Genomic DNA, 17,548 nt, shown 5'->3' with positions numbered 1-17,548 from the left:
CATGTTTTGATACCACTCTATGGTATCAGATATCACCCAAAGAGAACGCAACCTGCTCTGATACCACTTTGTAACACCCTCCTCCCACATTTACCCAAAAAAACTGTAAAACCAGGGTAAACACATGATTACGAGTTACTATGATATGATTAAACTCCCCATGTATAGTTAAGGAAGTGGAACCGACAAGACAAGACCAATCTGAAATTCCTTGGGAGCTACAAAACCTTCAGGAAAAAACCAACTCTTCCAGGTGGCCAACCCCTGAGACAACTTGACGTTTTGCTGATATGGACCCCTAGTTGCTCCCATGACAAGCCATGCATGCGACTGGGACCCTCTAGTCACTCCCAAAAAAAATCATGCATGCGGCTGTGGCCTTTTTTAGGCAGTTTTGTGCCAACAACCCCAAATTTTATGCCACTTTTTTCAGGGCCAGGACTCATGCCACTACCCAAAAATTCATGAAACTTCTAGAAAAGACAATTAACATTGAGATAAGGTTAATAATTCAAACACTTGATCAAAGAATTGATCTAACCCCTACAAGCCATGACAAGAATTTTGTCAAACATATCATAAACATGTAATCTACAGGTCATAATAATAGATTTGAACATAGGGATCTCATACTTATCTGAGAATCGTAAAGGAGGGTTGATATCTCCTCCCAATAACTACATTGCTATCTATTAGGTCATTTATTCATTATTATTTCATCTACTAACCAAAATATGATGAGATTCATACATAGAGATTATCATAAAACATGTTATAACTGCCAAATAGCCAAAGATACATCAATGATGAAGTAACCATTAAAGCCATATAATGATAAACACATTTACTCATAAAATACCAAAGGAAAAGGATCTCTTATTAATGTTGAAAAGTGTGCAACAAGAAATGCTTGTTGAGATTGCAACAAGATGATGGAGCTTAGTGAAAAGAGTCGCCTTCACTAAGTGGGCCCGCAGGCTATTTTTGGCGCAAGTCTATTTTTAGACATATGGATCATGTCTATGGATTGCCGGTTGCTGTTTATGGATGATTGATCAAGTTGGGAAAAAAAATAGATGGACTTCTATTTTGATGAAAGTGTGAGTGATCAAAGTCAAAAATAGAAAAGTCAAATATTATTATCTCACAATAATATTTGGACTATAAACTTAATCTTATTCTCTTGGAGCACTTCATGATGAGCTACGGATGTGGTACATGCAGATCCCAGAGGGAAATACGTGGTTACCTATGGGATGACTAATATTTGCATGCACGACTTCAGTTAGAACTCAATCAGTTGAGTTTGGTGGAGTTGATGGAGTTGTGTTCAGTTTAGCTTTGTTAAACTGGTTGTATTTAGTCTAACTGGCAAATATACTAGAGATGAGTTGGGTGAATTAGTTATTAATTAATTCACAAGTTATTAACTCATAATACAACTAATGAATACATCAGTTAACTCAGTTGCATGTTCAGTTCAACAGGGACAGGTGGTAGAGAATCAGATTGCTATCAGTTGTGACTATAGTTGTGCACCAGATCTTGCACAATCAAGGGATTGAGGATGTCAATGAGTTTTCTCACGTATTTGCCCACATTATAGCTTGTGCTCACGTCCAACAAAGTGTGAGTGACTATTTTGCAGGTTAAATACGAGTTTGGGAAGCCATTCTCATCAGTTCTTGAGCATGTATTGAGCTGGAGAGGCAGGCAAGCAGTGGAATATATTTGGAGATCAGATCTTAGCTGTATTGTGTGTAACAGGTGGAGCTGGTACTGGATTGCTTGTGATAAGCATTGTACTTTGTAATGTTACATGATTCAATCACTATAATATACAGATAGTTGGGGTTTTTAGCGAGATGCTTTCCCTGGGATACATACCGTGTTAATGAGTTTGATTGATGCTTCTATGTGTGCCTGTGAATATTTCTGCTTCTGTAAATTGATGATCAACGTAGAGGAGATTATGTATTATACATGTTCTGCTTATAATTGTATGATCAGGATAATATCTATGAATATGTGTTAAATTATTCAAAATTTCTACAATTAACATATGCAAATCCAACCAAGTTAGGTAATTCCACGTACCAACTGACCATAGATTAGGCTGAACAAAATCTCTCTTTAAACTAATCACCCTCGCGCCATATTACAAGCATGAATGTGGGATCTCATGAAACAAATCAAGCAAAAACAAACCAGGGCTTCCAGAGGCAAAACCACCTCAACCCTCAACTACTTATTCCACCTCACAGTTGGAAATCACTAACCATCACCAGATTGGTCTCTACCCAAGCTGTCCAGGGCTCTAGAGCATTTGTTCCAACCAATAGTTCCAAGACTAGTAACTCAACCCACAACTGCTGCCAGGCTCCAAAGTGTTTGTCCAACCAGGGCTTGTAGGACTTGTAATTCAACACACCAAGGGCTCTAGAGTGTTTGTCCAACCAAGGCTTCCAAGACTAGTAACTCAACCCAAGCTGTTAAAGGGCTTCCAGAGCATTTGTCCAACCAGGGCTCCAAGAACTAGTAACCCAACCCACAACCATAAGGAACATGAGAACCAACCAAAAAACAAAAGGAAAGAAACCCACAACACCATGACTATCCAGGAAATGTCAAGGCTAAGCAAAACCACTGTCAATCTAGGCAATCCTCCTTGCCAAAGATAGATCATAACATGGAAACCACATGCATGTGCCATGCATGCCAAAACTAGCAAGGAAACCATACATGCAACACAGTACCTGCAAGCAAAACCTGCTGTCGCTACTGATCCAGGTGTCCTCTTGTGATTTCCTACTCTTCCTTTTCCTTCTTTCTCCAAATTCCAAGTATGCCACACTCCTACAAGAGTGATCCAAGAAAACTCTAAGTGTCAAAGAGTATGAGAGAGAGAACATGTGAGAGAGAGAGAGAGCTCCAAGCTAAAACTAACAAAAGGTTGTGAACTGATCCTCTAAATCCTTTTTATCATTGAGGCCTTTATTTTCTTCATTTTCCACTATTTTCCTTCATTTTCCTCCTCACATGCAACCTGTGACCTTCCACCTTCCTTTTCTCCTATTTTCTATTATTTTCATAAATAAAATGCCAATAAATGCTTCATGCCTTTCCAAATCCTTTTCCAATTTCCATAACCATGAATAGATCACAATTGATCCCCATCACTATGTTTTTTTCCTAACATTCATCTTGGAATACGTGACCCATGACCTTGGTTATCATTTTGCCTTATTAGCTTTATGACATGGATCTTTAACAAGGGATGTTACACTTCTGAACTGTGTTACAATGAGGTTCAGAGGCCTTTTTATCATGAATAAACATTGAGAAAAAATAAACATTCGAAAACCTAACCCTAGGAGATGAAGCGCTAAAAGGTATGGGCCCCGATAGGGTTAGTTGGAAAATCAACTTCCTGGGGTCGTAAGTTTGGCATACAATCTCCGTTTTGCGTGCATAATAACCTGTTAGAAAGGTATACCCGAGGAAAAAAACTTTCAATTGCCAATGTTAGGTGAACACTCAAGTTTGTCTGTTTTCGTTAAAAATCACCATTTAGGGCCTCAAAATGGGTCCATAAGTTTAGGACTCGAAAGCTACCAAAAATAGAAAACTGTTGAAATAGGAAATTGTACTGAAAAATAGGAAATTATTGAATTGAGGCTTCTGTGATCCATAATAGTTGTAAGCAGAACTTCGGCGAAAATCACATGAGGAAAGACCTTTGTCGACGCGTTTCGAACCAACCAGTGTGGTTATCGTCAAGACAAGTTGAAGAAACAGATCTAGCTTAGCATGTTAAGTAGTCTGAGCAAAGACTCCAACGGCTAAATCGACCAACGACTAATTTTGACCTACGGACCCAAGTCAAATTACTATTCATTAATTTAATATTATTATTATTTTTAATATTAATACATAAAATATTTTTAATGGTTAGTTTTAAAAATTAATTAATTAATTAATATATATATATATATATATATATATATATTAAAGTTATAATATTAGGTTATTAATATAAAAGGTAGGATTCAAAATAAATAAAATACTATTAGTGGTTAGTTTAAGAAGATAATTCACTTATTTATTTAAATTATTCACTAATTATTGTTAATATAAAACATATATATTAATAATATATATATATATATATATATATATATATATATATATTTCAATTAAAATCATACAGTTAAGGTTAAAAATATCAATAAATAAAATAATTTAAATGGTTAGTTAGAAAAGGTAATTTATTTAATTTAATTAAATTATTTGTTATTATATATTAATAATATAAGTAATTTTTTGTTTAATTAAGTTATTTATTAAATATAATTAATATTATATTAGTAATATAGTCTTGATATTAATATATTATTAATATTAGTAGTCAAAATATTATTATTAATTTACTATTATTAATATTAATATCAATATTGATATTAATATTATTATTATTATTATTATTTATGGAAATAAGTTAAATTAGGTAAAATATATAGATAAATAAAATACTTTTAATGGTTAGTTTAAAAAAAAAACTTTAATTTAATTAATTAATTAAATTTATATATATATATATATTAAAGTAATAATATTCGGTTATTAAGATAAAAGTTAGGTAAAAGACAGTTGGAAAAAAATAAAAAAAATAAATAAACGAATAAATTAACAAATAAACAAATAAATAAATAATAATAATAATAATAATAATAATAATAATAATGTAAAAATAGGGTATATAAATAAATAAATAAATAAAACAGAGAGAACGACAAAAAAGGGGAGGGACAGGAAAAAGACCAATAGAAACCACAGAGCAAAACGGATCAACCCCAGGAGGAAGGAAGGCTCCAGGGGGAACACAGAAAACTAAGACGACAGGGCAGGGATCCAACAGCTACTGATTTTCCAGCCGTCATCTCTATTGAGATTGTTAGGCCTTCTTTCAATCTCAATAGCTTCCCTGAATTTACGATGATGGAATTGAGCAATCTTAGCAACAACCTTGGCCTCCTCAATACAAACCTGATGCTTGGTCTTTTCCACATGCTCTGCTAACGCTGAAGACTTGGTTCTCCCATGTCTTAGGTCAGCTGCATGTTCGCTTATCCTCTGATGGATGGAGCGTCCAGTTTCCCCGATATAGGGGGTTCCACAAGAACAAGGGATCAAGTAGACACCCTTCATGTCCATAGGGTCAACAGGATCTTTCACCGATCGGAGGGATTTACGAATGGTGTTGAGGGGCCTAAAGGTAGAAGGGATATCATACCTCTTAAGGATCCAAGCAATTTTGTCTGTGGTTCCTTGAACATAGGGAAGATGGACCCCTAGTCGGCGCTCCTTCGGTTCTTTATTAATCATCGCATTTTTAGAGGCTTTAAGGAAAGCCTTCTGACCTAGGCGCCTACTGTAGCCATTCTCCACAAAGACATTGAGGAGATGGGATCTCTCCTTATCAAAGCTCTTATTATCAGAAATCCTCAGGGCACGAGTAGCAAGGGTGTTAAGAACACCCATCTTATGAGTAGGGAAATGATGGGAATCGGCATGAAGATACTGCTCAGTATGCGTTTTCTTACGGAATACTGAGTGGGAGAGAGAGCCATCCATATTCTTAGAAATAAGAATATCCAGGAAAGGGTGGCAACCTTTGACCTCTTTTTCCATGGTGAACTTAATGGCAGAGGACTGACAGTTGAGGTGATTGAAGAAGCGATCCAGCTCCTCTTGGCCATGGGACCAGATGACATTAGTGTCATCTACATACCTTCTCCAAAGCTTAGGAAGGAGACGAGCTGAGGCTAGAGCTTTGGCCTCGAAATCTTCCATAAAGAGATTGGCGACAATAGGGGAAAGGGGGGAGCCCATGGCAACACCACAAGTCTGTTCAAAGAACTCACCCTCGAAATAGAAGAAAGTGGAAGTGAGACAGATCTCAACCAGATACGCGGTATCGGGATCTGTAAGGCGATAGATCACTTCCAAGGCCTCCTTTATAGGGATGTAGGTATAAAGGGAGACCACATCAAAGCTAACCAGGATGTCCTCAAGGTCAAGTTTAATATCTTTAAGCTCCTTAATGAAGGATACAGAGTCTTTCACAAAGGACTCAGTGCGGCCAACTAGGGGCTTAAGTTTCAGGGCGAGGAACTTAGATAGAAGGTAGGTCAGACCACCAATGGTATTGACGATAGGCCTCAGAGGGACCCCTTCTTTGTGAATCTTAGGTAACCCATAGATCCTAGGAGTAAGGGGACTGCTCTCAATGAGTTTGTGGCTTAGAGAGCCCACAGAACTACTGGACTTGATGGCGAGAGCCACAGTCCTAGAAACTTTCTTAAGAGGGTTCTTGGGCAGTTTTTTATAACTGCCACTATTGTAAAGATGATCTAACATCTTCTTACGGTAATCATCCTTGTTAAGGATGACCGTAGCCCCTCCTTTGTCAACCTTCAGAAAGACAATGTCTAGGTTTTGATTTAATGATTTAAGGGCAGAGAATTCCTCCTTGCTGAGGTTCTTCCGAGGGGGCTTAGCCTTCCTAAGGACGACAACACAATCCTGCTTAATAGTGTCCTTGATATTGTCCAGAAGATCCCTAATCTCGTATTCCACGTCGCAAATAATGTCATCCATCGGGATTCTTCTAGGGGCAAGGGCAATGTTTAAACCTTTGCCTAAAAGGCTAAAAAACAGAAGGGGAAAAAGAAAAGCTAGAGAGGTTAACCACTCTTTTATTCAGGGAAGAAGGGGGAGAATGAACTTGATTCACAATCAAATTCTCATGTTAAGGTTATTAATATTAATACCAACATCAATGTTATTATTAAAAGAATATTTGTCCTTAGGGTATAAAGTATTATTATTAATGTCACATAAATTAACCTTAATATTACCCGAATTTTTTAATCCAAAATATTGTTATTATTCTTATGCTTAATACTATGCTTAGATAAATTCTTATTACTAATCTTATTATTATTAACATTATAATTATTAATCTTACAAATATTCATATTATTCGTATACATCATATTAATATTATTATTATAATGGTTATTCTTGCAAATATTATTAAAATTATAAAAATCCTTATTATTAACAATGGTGTCATTATTATTATCTAACTCATTGTTATCGATAATATTGTTATAATTATGAAAACCATTCAACTCATACCTCGTCTTCTTACCAATCGTATTAAAATTGAAACCATTCAAGGGCGCGCTATGAAAACCAACGAGAGACTCAGGAGTGACACCCGCTGGTTTTATGCAATGAATATAGGCAATGATTACTAGAGTCCAAAAGATTGAATTTACCTGCAATGCCAAAGCTATGAATGGCATACTCGCTGCCTACCTAAATCAAAACTAGTCAAGGTCATGGATTGCACTACTAAAAAACCAATATGGGACAAGATGTGAAACTGCTATGAAGGTGACAACAAGGTAAAGTAAGCCAACCTTTAGGGTTTTAGAATGCAATTTGAGTATTTGAAGATGCACGATGATGAAGATATTGCTAAATACTTTCTTAGAGTTGATGAAGTTGTGAATATAATAAGAGGTATTGATGAAGATTTAAAAGAGCCAATAATAGTCCAAAAGGTGTTGAGATCTCTCCTTGAGATATTTAATCTAAAAGTTTCAGCCATTGAGAAAATGACAAATCTCAAGTCTCTCACATTAGATCATCTTCTTGGCACTCTTATTGCCCATGAGATGAGGATTTCTAATGGAAAGTCTACAATAAAGGAGTCAATCTTGAAGGCAGACATGATCTGAAAATGAAGATCTTAGATTACATTTCAGGTATTACAGATTCATGTGCATGGATTTACCTACATTACTTAGTGCAACAGATTGATAAGATTGCGAATAATATAGGCAATGAAGCAGTTAAAGAAACATAATAGACAAACACACATAACACAACAAATTTAATATGGTGTTCACCCAAAACTCCTGGGCTACGTCTCCTGGTCCAGCCTTCATTGGTGACCTCTCTATTATGTCTTCAAGAGGAGAGTTTTACAAAAGTGAGCTCAATTTTAGTCTCAACACATAGATACAAAAAAACAAGAGTTTACTTGAATCTCTCAAGTCTCTTTGAGTACACAAACTCATTTTCTGTCTCTGTTTTCTCTCTGTCTCAGCATTGCTTGTCCTCTGTCTCTGTCAGTCTATGGCTTTAAAGCCAATCAACGCTGTCTGTTCGTTTCCCCTTCTTGGGCTTTCTGGCTCCCGACCTCTGTTCGCTCGAATCCCCTTCTGAGCATTAGCAATCATGGCATAACGTCTTCAGGGAAGGTGGCCACTTGTTCTGCAATGGAAGGGACCATCGGGCCTTTGAAATCCCCAAAAACTGCATTTTCTATTTACACAGAGAAACACTATAAAACATGGGAAAAATCAGTCAAATCACTGTTCATTGGATTTCAAATATTATGAATTCCGCTCTATATTCCATCGGGTCCTCCTTTTAAATCGCTATCGCATATCCACCGTTGATCTGCGTGATCCTGATCTAACGACTGAGATTCATTTCGGGCGGCTCAAGCGTACGGGGGTTAACCATCCGAAAAGGGTGGTTTTCCCTCTCCGACGCCTAGCCACGTGGCAACCAATGTATGGGCTTGGGCAGAGTCCGGCCAAAACCACTTACCGCCTACAGCCTGCCCGAAATCCCGCTCGTTTCGTGGTTTTCCTTTGTATTTGAAAAATACATTAAAACATTGAAAATCCCGTAAAATGGCACATATCGGACTTGAAATAATATACACTTCATTAATAAACCCTTTCGGGTCCAGTTTCATCGCATTGGCGCATTTCCTTTGTATTTCATTAATTTTAGCGGAAATGCGAATACACAGGAAAATGTTGTTTTCTGGATCTCAAAATATATAAAATATCATCTGTAACCTCATCGGGTCCGACTATCACAAGTCGCGTTGGTTATCGGCCCCGCTCCTTTGTAATGCTCCGATGCGATACTGCGATGCGATACATATCACAATCGCACATCGCATAGTCCTCGGGCTGTTGTAAGCGCTCCCTTGTAATTTTCCGATGTGATATGGCGGGTTAACCTGGGCTGTCGATTTGCGTGCTTGATCGATGGTCCTTGTTGACCCCGCTGATCACTATCGCAATATTTATATGGTCTTCTCCGATAGCCTCCCCCTGCCTTCGCCGATTGCGACATGCTGATCGGATCTGGACCGTTGATCGGCCAGATCCGACGACTCTTGTGCGTCATTCCTTTGACCTCTGATAGGCCTTATTTCACTGTTTTCTTCATGTTTTTGCCTCCCAATAGTGTAATCTGCCTTTTTAAAAGGTTCTTCTTTTGCGATAGTTTTGAATGTTTAGAAGACTTTGAAGACTTAGAGGGTGTTTTGGATCCATTTTGGATCATGCCTTCCCACTGAAAAAGCTTTTGGACCACCAAAAGTTGATTTTTAAGCATCAATCAAGTGAGGGTACAACTTCCTCACTTGTCCAATCTCTATCCATCTTGCACTGCTTGGCTTTGAACCTTTGAGTTTGATTCTGAGGTACTCAACATCCCCTCTGCACGTAGTTCTCACCTTCCTGCCTAGAACTGTATCTTCCTGCAACTCATTGAGATATTCAGGCAACAAATCATCAATAGAAGGCAATTGACTTTGCTCTTTGGGATCTTCAATCAATGAAGGTTCAAACAGTCTCAAGTTCTTTTCATTAACTACTGAATATATGTGCATGTAAGCTGGAAAATCAAGGCGAAAAGTGTTCTCACCAATTTTCTCAAGTATCTTGAAAGGCCCATACCTTATTGGCTTCTACTTCTTACCTTCACCTTGCATTCTGTCTTTGTTGATGTATAGCCAGACTTGATCAGCAACTTGGAAGCTATGCTCAATTTGATGCTTATCATGCCTTGTCTTGTACTTGGCCTGACTTCTTTCCAGCTGTTCCTACACTTCCTGGTGAATTTCTTGGCTCTGTTCAATGAACTTGGTTGCTTTGTCCACATCACTGTGTCCATCAACTACTATGTCTTTACTAAAGACAAAATCCAAGGGAGACCTTGGTGTAAAACCAAAACAAGTCTCAAAAGGAGATCTCTGTGTAGAAGAGTGTTTAACACAATTGTAAGAATTTTTCACATAACATAAATGTTCATCCCAAAGCTTGAGATGCTTGTTGCAATAGCCCATGAGCAACTGGATCACTGTGCTATTGACCACCTCTGTTTTGCCATCTATTTGTGGATGAAAGGTTGTGCTCTTCTTCAGTCTAGTGTCCATCAATTCCCATAGACTTGAGCAAAACTTCCCAACAAATCGGGAATCTCGATCAGATAGAATGGAAGTGGGTAACCCAAAATGAACCCATACATGCTGAAAGAACAAATTCGCTGTTTGTTCAGCTGTAATCTGTTTGTTACAAGGTATTAAAATACACATTTTGCTGAACTTGTCCACAATAACATATAAATAATCATGACCTTTTCTAGATTTTGGCAATCCCCCAACAAAGTCCATGGAAACACTTTCCCAAGGATGAGAAGGAATTGGAAGTGGAGTGTACAAGCCTAGTTTTCTATTGCTGGGCTTGCTTTTAGCACACATGGTACACCCTTTAATATATCTAGAAATTATTTCATGCATTCTTGGCCAATAACAGAACCTTTGCAGCTGTGCAACTGTTTTACTCACACCAAAATGACTTGATATTAGAGAAGTGTGTGCTTATCGGATTATGTTAACTCTTTTAGTTTGAGGAATGCATAACTTTCCCAAATGATACAAGATTTGGTCCTTAACATGATAATCCAATTCTTCTACTTGTTTTCCATGACTTAAGGTTGCACATACATCTTTAAAATCTACATCTTGAGCATATTGTTCAATGTAGATTTCATGCAATACTAAGTTATGCTTAAGTATGGTAGATGCATTTATGATTGGTCTTGATAGCATATCTGCAACTTTATTGTGTATGCCTTTCTTATACCTGATGACTGGATGAAACTGTTGTAGAAAACCCATCCACCTATAGTGTCTTGATTTCTGCAATTTAGTTTGCGAGTGTAAATATTGAAGTTGTTGATGATCAGTTTGTATAACTGTTTCTTTGCCCATTAAGTAATGTTTCCACTTTTTCACACTCTGTACTAATGCATACAATTCTTTATCATATGTGGGATAATTAACTACTGCAGAATTAAATGTCTCAGAATGATAACATATGGGTTTACCATGTTGCATCAACACTGCTCTCATGGCATAGTCATTGGCATCTATTTCAATCTCAAATGGTCTTTGAAGATCTGGCAATGCTAGTACTAGTGCTGTACTAATTTTTTCTTTCAAGGTGTCAAAGGCTTTCTGCTGTTTGCCTCCCCACTGAAACACCTTGTTCAATCTTGTTAAAGCATGTAAGGGAGATGCAATCAAGGAAAAGTTAGCAATAAACTTTCTCCAATATTGTGCTGCTCCTAGGAAGCTCCTAACTTCTATAAAAGATTTGGGTTTAGGCCAGTTCACAATGACTTCAACCTTAGAGGGATCTATCTTCAATTCACCACCCCCTACAATATGACCCAAATAATTTAAAGATGTTTTGCCGAATTCACATTTTGACAATTTCACATAGAGATTTTCTCTTTTCAAAACATCTAAAGTCCGCTTTACATGCTTCAAATGTTCTTCCCATGTTTTAATGAAAACAAGAATGTCATCTAAATATACAATTACAAAATCATCAATAAAAGGTCGGAGTACATCATTCATAACTCTAATGAAAGTGGCAGGAGCATTAGTTAAGCCAAAAGGCATAACTAGCCATTCATACAACCCTTGCTTTGCTTTGAAAGCAGTCTTCCATGCATCTTGTTCTGTAACTCTGACCTGATGGTAATCACTACGCAAGTCTAACTTGGAAAAGTAAACCCCTTCTTTCAGCTGATCTAATAGAACATCAATGCGAGGAAGAGGATAACGATTCTTGATTGTTATTTTATTTAGTGCTCTGTAATCAATGCACATCCTCCATGAATCATCTTTCTTTCTCACCAACACAATTGGAGATCCACATGGTGATGTGCTTGGCCTTATGAACCCTTTATCGAGTAGCTCTTGTACATGCTTCTTGATCTCTGCATTCTCTAAAGCGGATAACCTGTACATTCCGATGTTAGGCAATGGAGCATCTTGTTGCAAATGAATATCATGTACAATTTTCCTTTTGGGTGGCAGACCTTTAGGTTCTTGAAATAGGATATAATATTCTGAAACAACTTTTTCTAAATCAACTTTCTGTTTAGCATAACAACTCTCAAATACATTGGTTTTATTAGGGTTCTTTTCCTTTACAACCATTAGTAAAAATTGCTTGCATGAATTTACACTTATTTTCATCTACCCTGAGTTTATGAGAGTATAATTATTTTTGAGTTGATGAGCTTTTACAATATATTCTATTCCATCTTTGGTGAGTTGATACTTATTTTCAGCTCTATAGAAAATGGCTTTTCTATCATACAAGTAAGGACTTCCTAAAACAATACCACATATATCCAAGGGAACTATATATAACTAAACCTCATCTACAAATGTTGACCCAAATGCAAACCTAAGTTTACATTATCTAGTCACTTGTAGCTTTGCTTTATCACATACCCAACCTAATGGATATGGCTTCTTGTGAGGTGTGGTTAGTAATCCCCACTTCTTTACAATTGTTTTAGAAATCAAGCTTACTTGTGATCCACTATCAAATATTGTATCAAGCTTTTGATGCTTGGAAATAACTCTAATATGAAAAAGCTCATGTCTTTTCCTCTCATTTTCTTAATTATCAATAGATTGTGCATAATTACTAGTAGATGCTTCAGAATTTTTACCTTTTATGCCTGTGGCTGTGGTTGTTGTTTCATCACCTGATTCTGACCCCAAATCTTTCTAAATAGCAGCAACAATTTTCTTCTTCTTACCACCGAACTTCTTGGGTTTTAGCTCCGGATGCAAAGACCAACAATGTTCATCATTGTGTCCATCCTTCTTGCAATGAGTGCATGAAGGTTTTTCTTTCTGTACAGCGTTTGCCTTCCTCTCTTTCCATTTTTGCTTCTTCTTCTTCTTTACCTTGTTCTTGCTTGCAGTGGGTTTTGATGATCCCCCAATCTTTGGGTTCACATTCTTGCCTCTAGCCTCTAGATGTGTAGCCTGAACGGATACCTCATCTATGCTAGTGGGGTTAAACATGAGAATGGTGTGCCTCAAATAGCTATGCATATCACCTATATACTTCAACAAAGTTTCAGGTGAGTCTAGAGAAATGCCTAGAATTAAAGCTCTTTTTCTAAATTCCTGGGTATAGCTTTGTACACTTTAGCCCTTTAATTGGCGAAGAGTTTGCCAACTCATCATCGCTTTTTGCATATAAGCTAGTGGATAGAATTTTTTTTTTAATGGCAGAAACAAATTCACTCCAGGTAGAAAGAATTTTACCATGCTTCTTCAAATCAGCTTGTGTCCTGCCTTCCCACCACACTAGGGAAATTCCTCCAAGGCGAAGGCTAGCCAGCTGAATCTTTCTCCTTTCTGAATCGATGTTCTGCACCCTACAATATACATCAATCTGTCTAATCCAATTATCTAGCTTTTCTGCATTTAATTCTCCATCATAGATTGGCAAATCAAACTTTACATCTAATTTAATCAAAGATGTTTCCTTCTTTTTATTTTCAGGGCTAGAAGGAGGAGTTGATGGAGGAGGCTTTTCCCCTTTCCCTCTGCCTTCTGAATGAGCAAATAGAAGAGGTTCCTCTACTCCTTTGCCTTGTTCGGGTGTTGAGGTGCTTGCACCTCGATCCTTCTTAAATTCCCGATACATTTCTTCCACCATGGCTCTCATGGTCATGAAACTATCCATGAACTGAGAGTCTGATTCCAAGGGAATCTCTTCTGCCATCTTTCTCCGAGGATAGACTCTTCCAATTTTTGGGTTAGCCTCAACCAATTCTCCTTCTCCTAGTTTGAGCTTTGACCTAGTTAACATTCAACAATCCAGCACAAGCTTGTCTGACCTTAGCAAACCTAAAGCTCTGATACAACTTGATCTGAAAATGAAGATCTTAGGTTACTTTTAGGGTATTACAGACTCATGTGCATGGATTTACCTACATTACTTAGTGCAAAGGATCGATAAAATTGTGAATAATATAGGCAATGAAGCAGTTAAAGAAACATAATAGACAAACACACATAACACAACAAATTTAATATGGCGTTCACCCAAAACTCCTGGGCTACGTTTCCTGGTCCAGCCTTCAGTGGTGACCTCTCTATTATGTCTTCAAGAGGAGAGTTTTACAAAATTGAGCTCAATTTGAGTCTCAACACACAGATACAAAACATCAGGAGTTTACTTGAATCTCTTAAGTCTCTCTAAGTACACAAACTCGCTTTCTGTCTTTGTTTTCTCTCTGTCTCAGCACTGCTTGTCCTCTGCTTCTGTCAGTTTGTGGCTTTAAAGCCAATTGGCACTGTCTGTTTGTTTCCCCTTCTCGGGATTTCTGGCTCCCGGCCTCTGTCCACTCGAATCCCCTTTTGAGTGTTAGTAATCATGGCATGACGTCTTCAGGGAAGGTGGCCACCTGTTCTGCAACGGAAGGGACCATCGGGCCTTTGAAATCCCCAAAAATAGCGTTTTATATTTACACAGAGAAACACTATAAAACATGGGAAAAATTTGCCAAATCATTGTTCATCAGACTTCAAATATTATGAATTCCGCTCTATATTCCATCGGGTCCGCCTTTTAAATTGCTATCGCATATCCATCGTTGATCTGCGTGATCCTGATCTAACGCCTGAGATTCATTTCGGGCAGCTCATGCGTATGGGGGTTAACCATCCGAAAAGGGTGGTTTTCCCTCTCTGGCGCCTAGCCACGTGGCAACCATTGTATGGGCTGGGGCGGAGTCCAGCTAAAACCACTTACCGCCTACGGCCTACTCGAAATCCCGCTCATTTCGTGGTTTTCCTTTGTATTTGAAAAATACATTAAAACATTGAAAATCTCGTAAAATGGCTCATATCGGACTTGAAATAATATACACTTCATTAATAAACCCTTTCGGGTCCAGTTTCATTGTATCGGTGCATTTCCTTTGTATTTCATTCATTTTAGCGGAAATGCGAATACACAGGAAAATGTTGTTTTCCGGATCTCAAAATATATAAAATATCATTTGTAACCTCATCAGGTCCGGCTATCACAAGTCACGTTTTTTATCGGCCCTGCTCCTTTGTAATGCTCTGACACGATATATATCGCAATCGCACATCGCATAGTCCCTGGGTCGTTGTAAGCACTCCCTTGTAATCTGCCGATGCGATATGGTGGGTAAACCTGGGCCGTCGATCTGCGTGCTTGATCGACAGTCCTCGTTGACCCCGCTGATCGCTATCGCAATGTTTATATGGTCGCCTCCGATAGCCTCCACCTGCCTTCACCGATTGCGACATGCTAATCGGATCTGGACCATTGATCGACTAGATCCGACGGCTCCTGTGCGTCATTCCTTTGACCTCCGATAGGCCTTATTTCACTGTTTTCTTCATGTTTTTGCCTCCCGACAGTGTAATCCACCTTTTTAAAAGGTTCTTCTTTTGCGATAGTTTTGAATGTTTAGAAGACTTTGAAGACTTAGAGGGTGTTTTGGATCCATTTTGGATCAAGACAAGAAGCCCAAGGAAGAAAATAATGACTCATGTTGTGAATCAGATGAAAAGGAAGCTAAGTTCATGAGAAATATCAAGAGAGGCTCAGGAAAGTACAAAGATAAGCTACCTTTTAAGTGCTTTAACTGTGGTAATGTAGGTTCCTTTGCTTCTAAATATCTCGAAAATAAAAGGAAATAATATGAACCTAGAGAGAAGTTTAGAAAAATGTAAAAGGACAAAAATAAGTCTAAGAAGAAAAGTATCTACATGCAATACTCCACCTCCTCGGAGAGTGAATAAATCCAAGCATCAGATGAGGACATAACTCATGAAAGTTCAAAAAAATTGATGCTCATGGCCATAGATAATATGGTGTTGATTTTTGGTAGCATTGAATGTGCTCTAGCCATGATAATTGGTGGAGAGGGTAAGGCACATAAGGACTCCCAGACCCAGAAATCGTTTGGGGAAATTCCACCCGGATGGAGAGATATTAAAATAATTAATATTTTTAATGGGGTTCCTAGGTATAAACTTAGGAAAATTAAAATATTAATGTGTATTAATATAATATGGGTGAGAAAGTTCTAAATAATGAAGATCAAGCCAAATCTAATGTTAGCCATTGATTAGGGATTTAATCTCGGTCGTTGAATCGTCAACATGAAAAGTATAAGAGGAGGCTTGAGGGTCAATTGGAGATACACCAAGTTGATCAAGAATTCGATTTTTTGGGGCAGGGTTTACTGAGAAATCAAGTTAGTGATCTATTGCAGCGAGGGGCAGTTCGATAGAAGGTCGAGAATACATAGTAGAGAGGCTGGGAGAGTGTCAGAGAGACAACACAGAGCATAGGAAGGCTGACACAGAGGCAACCATGACTGACACTGAGGCTAAAGAGGTAACGCTGAGGAATTTTCATGGGGCAGACTGAGAGCTGGTTCGCTGACGCAGAGTCGTTAAAGGTGATACAATATCTGAAGGGTGACATAGTTCCTAAGGGTGGCTTGGAGTAGCTTTCGTTGTCAAGCTAAGGGAACAATCAAAGTCACTGTGAGGCTATTCATTCGGTTGCTGATCAACCAGAATATCTGTCTCTGAAGAGAGGTACTTCTGCCAAAGAAAATCTCTGAAGGGTGAGCCATTTCTGGCACCCTAGTTGTATTCAGAAAACTGCATAATAATAAAACCCTCATATCTACTGCACTGGTTTTCCCGCATTGGGTTTTTCCGGGGACGATTGTCCAAAAATAACGGTGTCCCTTGTGTGGTTGTCTCAGTTATTTTAGTTGCTGATCTGTATATCTGTTAAGGTTGCGTTTGTGTTTATTTCAATATTTATATTTATAAATAACTTGTTAATGGAAAGAACAAGTGGGAGATAATAAACCAGATAATGTAGTAGGAATTTCTAACGTGTCAAACTTAGAAATTTCAACATATGGAAACAAAAGTTGTTGACCCTGATGGAGAAGAGGCTGAAGTTAACTTAGAAGGAGAGATGATTAGTGCTCTTGAGGAAATTCAAAGGTCGAGAAAGAAAAAAATAAAATAAAAGGAATTGCTGATCAAGGATAAAGCTGAAGTAATAGAACCCCTGCTCCTGCAAATTGAAGAAGGAAAAAAGATCCAAGAAGCTTTGAATCAATAGCTCAATGAGAAAAATCAAGCATGTGAAAAACTTCAAGGGGAAATTATTTCTCTGAGGAAAGAACTTTAAAAGACAAAAACCCAGCCAAGTTTTCATGAAAATTTTGGAAAAGGGACTAAAGCTTTAAATGAACTCCTTGAAGCATAGAGGGT

Source organism: Pinus tabuliformis, chromosome 9 (genome assembly GCF_031772625.1).
Source record: "Pinus tabuliformis cultivar Carrire ecotype Pingquan chromosome 9, CPIR1, whole genome shotgun sequence".
Classification (NCBI taxonomy): Eukaryota; Viridiplantae; Streptophyta; class Pinopsida; order Pinales; family Pinaceae; genus Pinus; species Pinus tabuliformis.
This window is presented reverse-complemented; position numbering follows the sequence as displayed.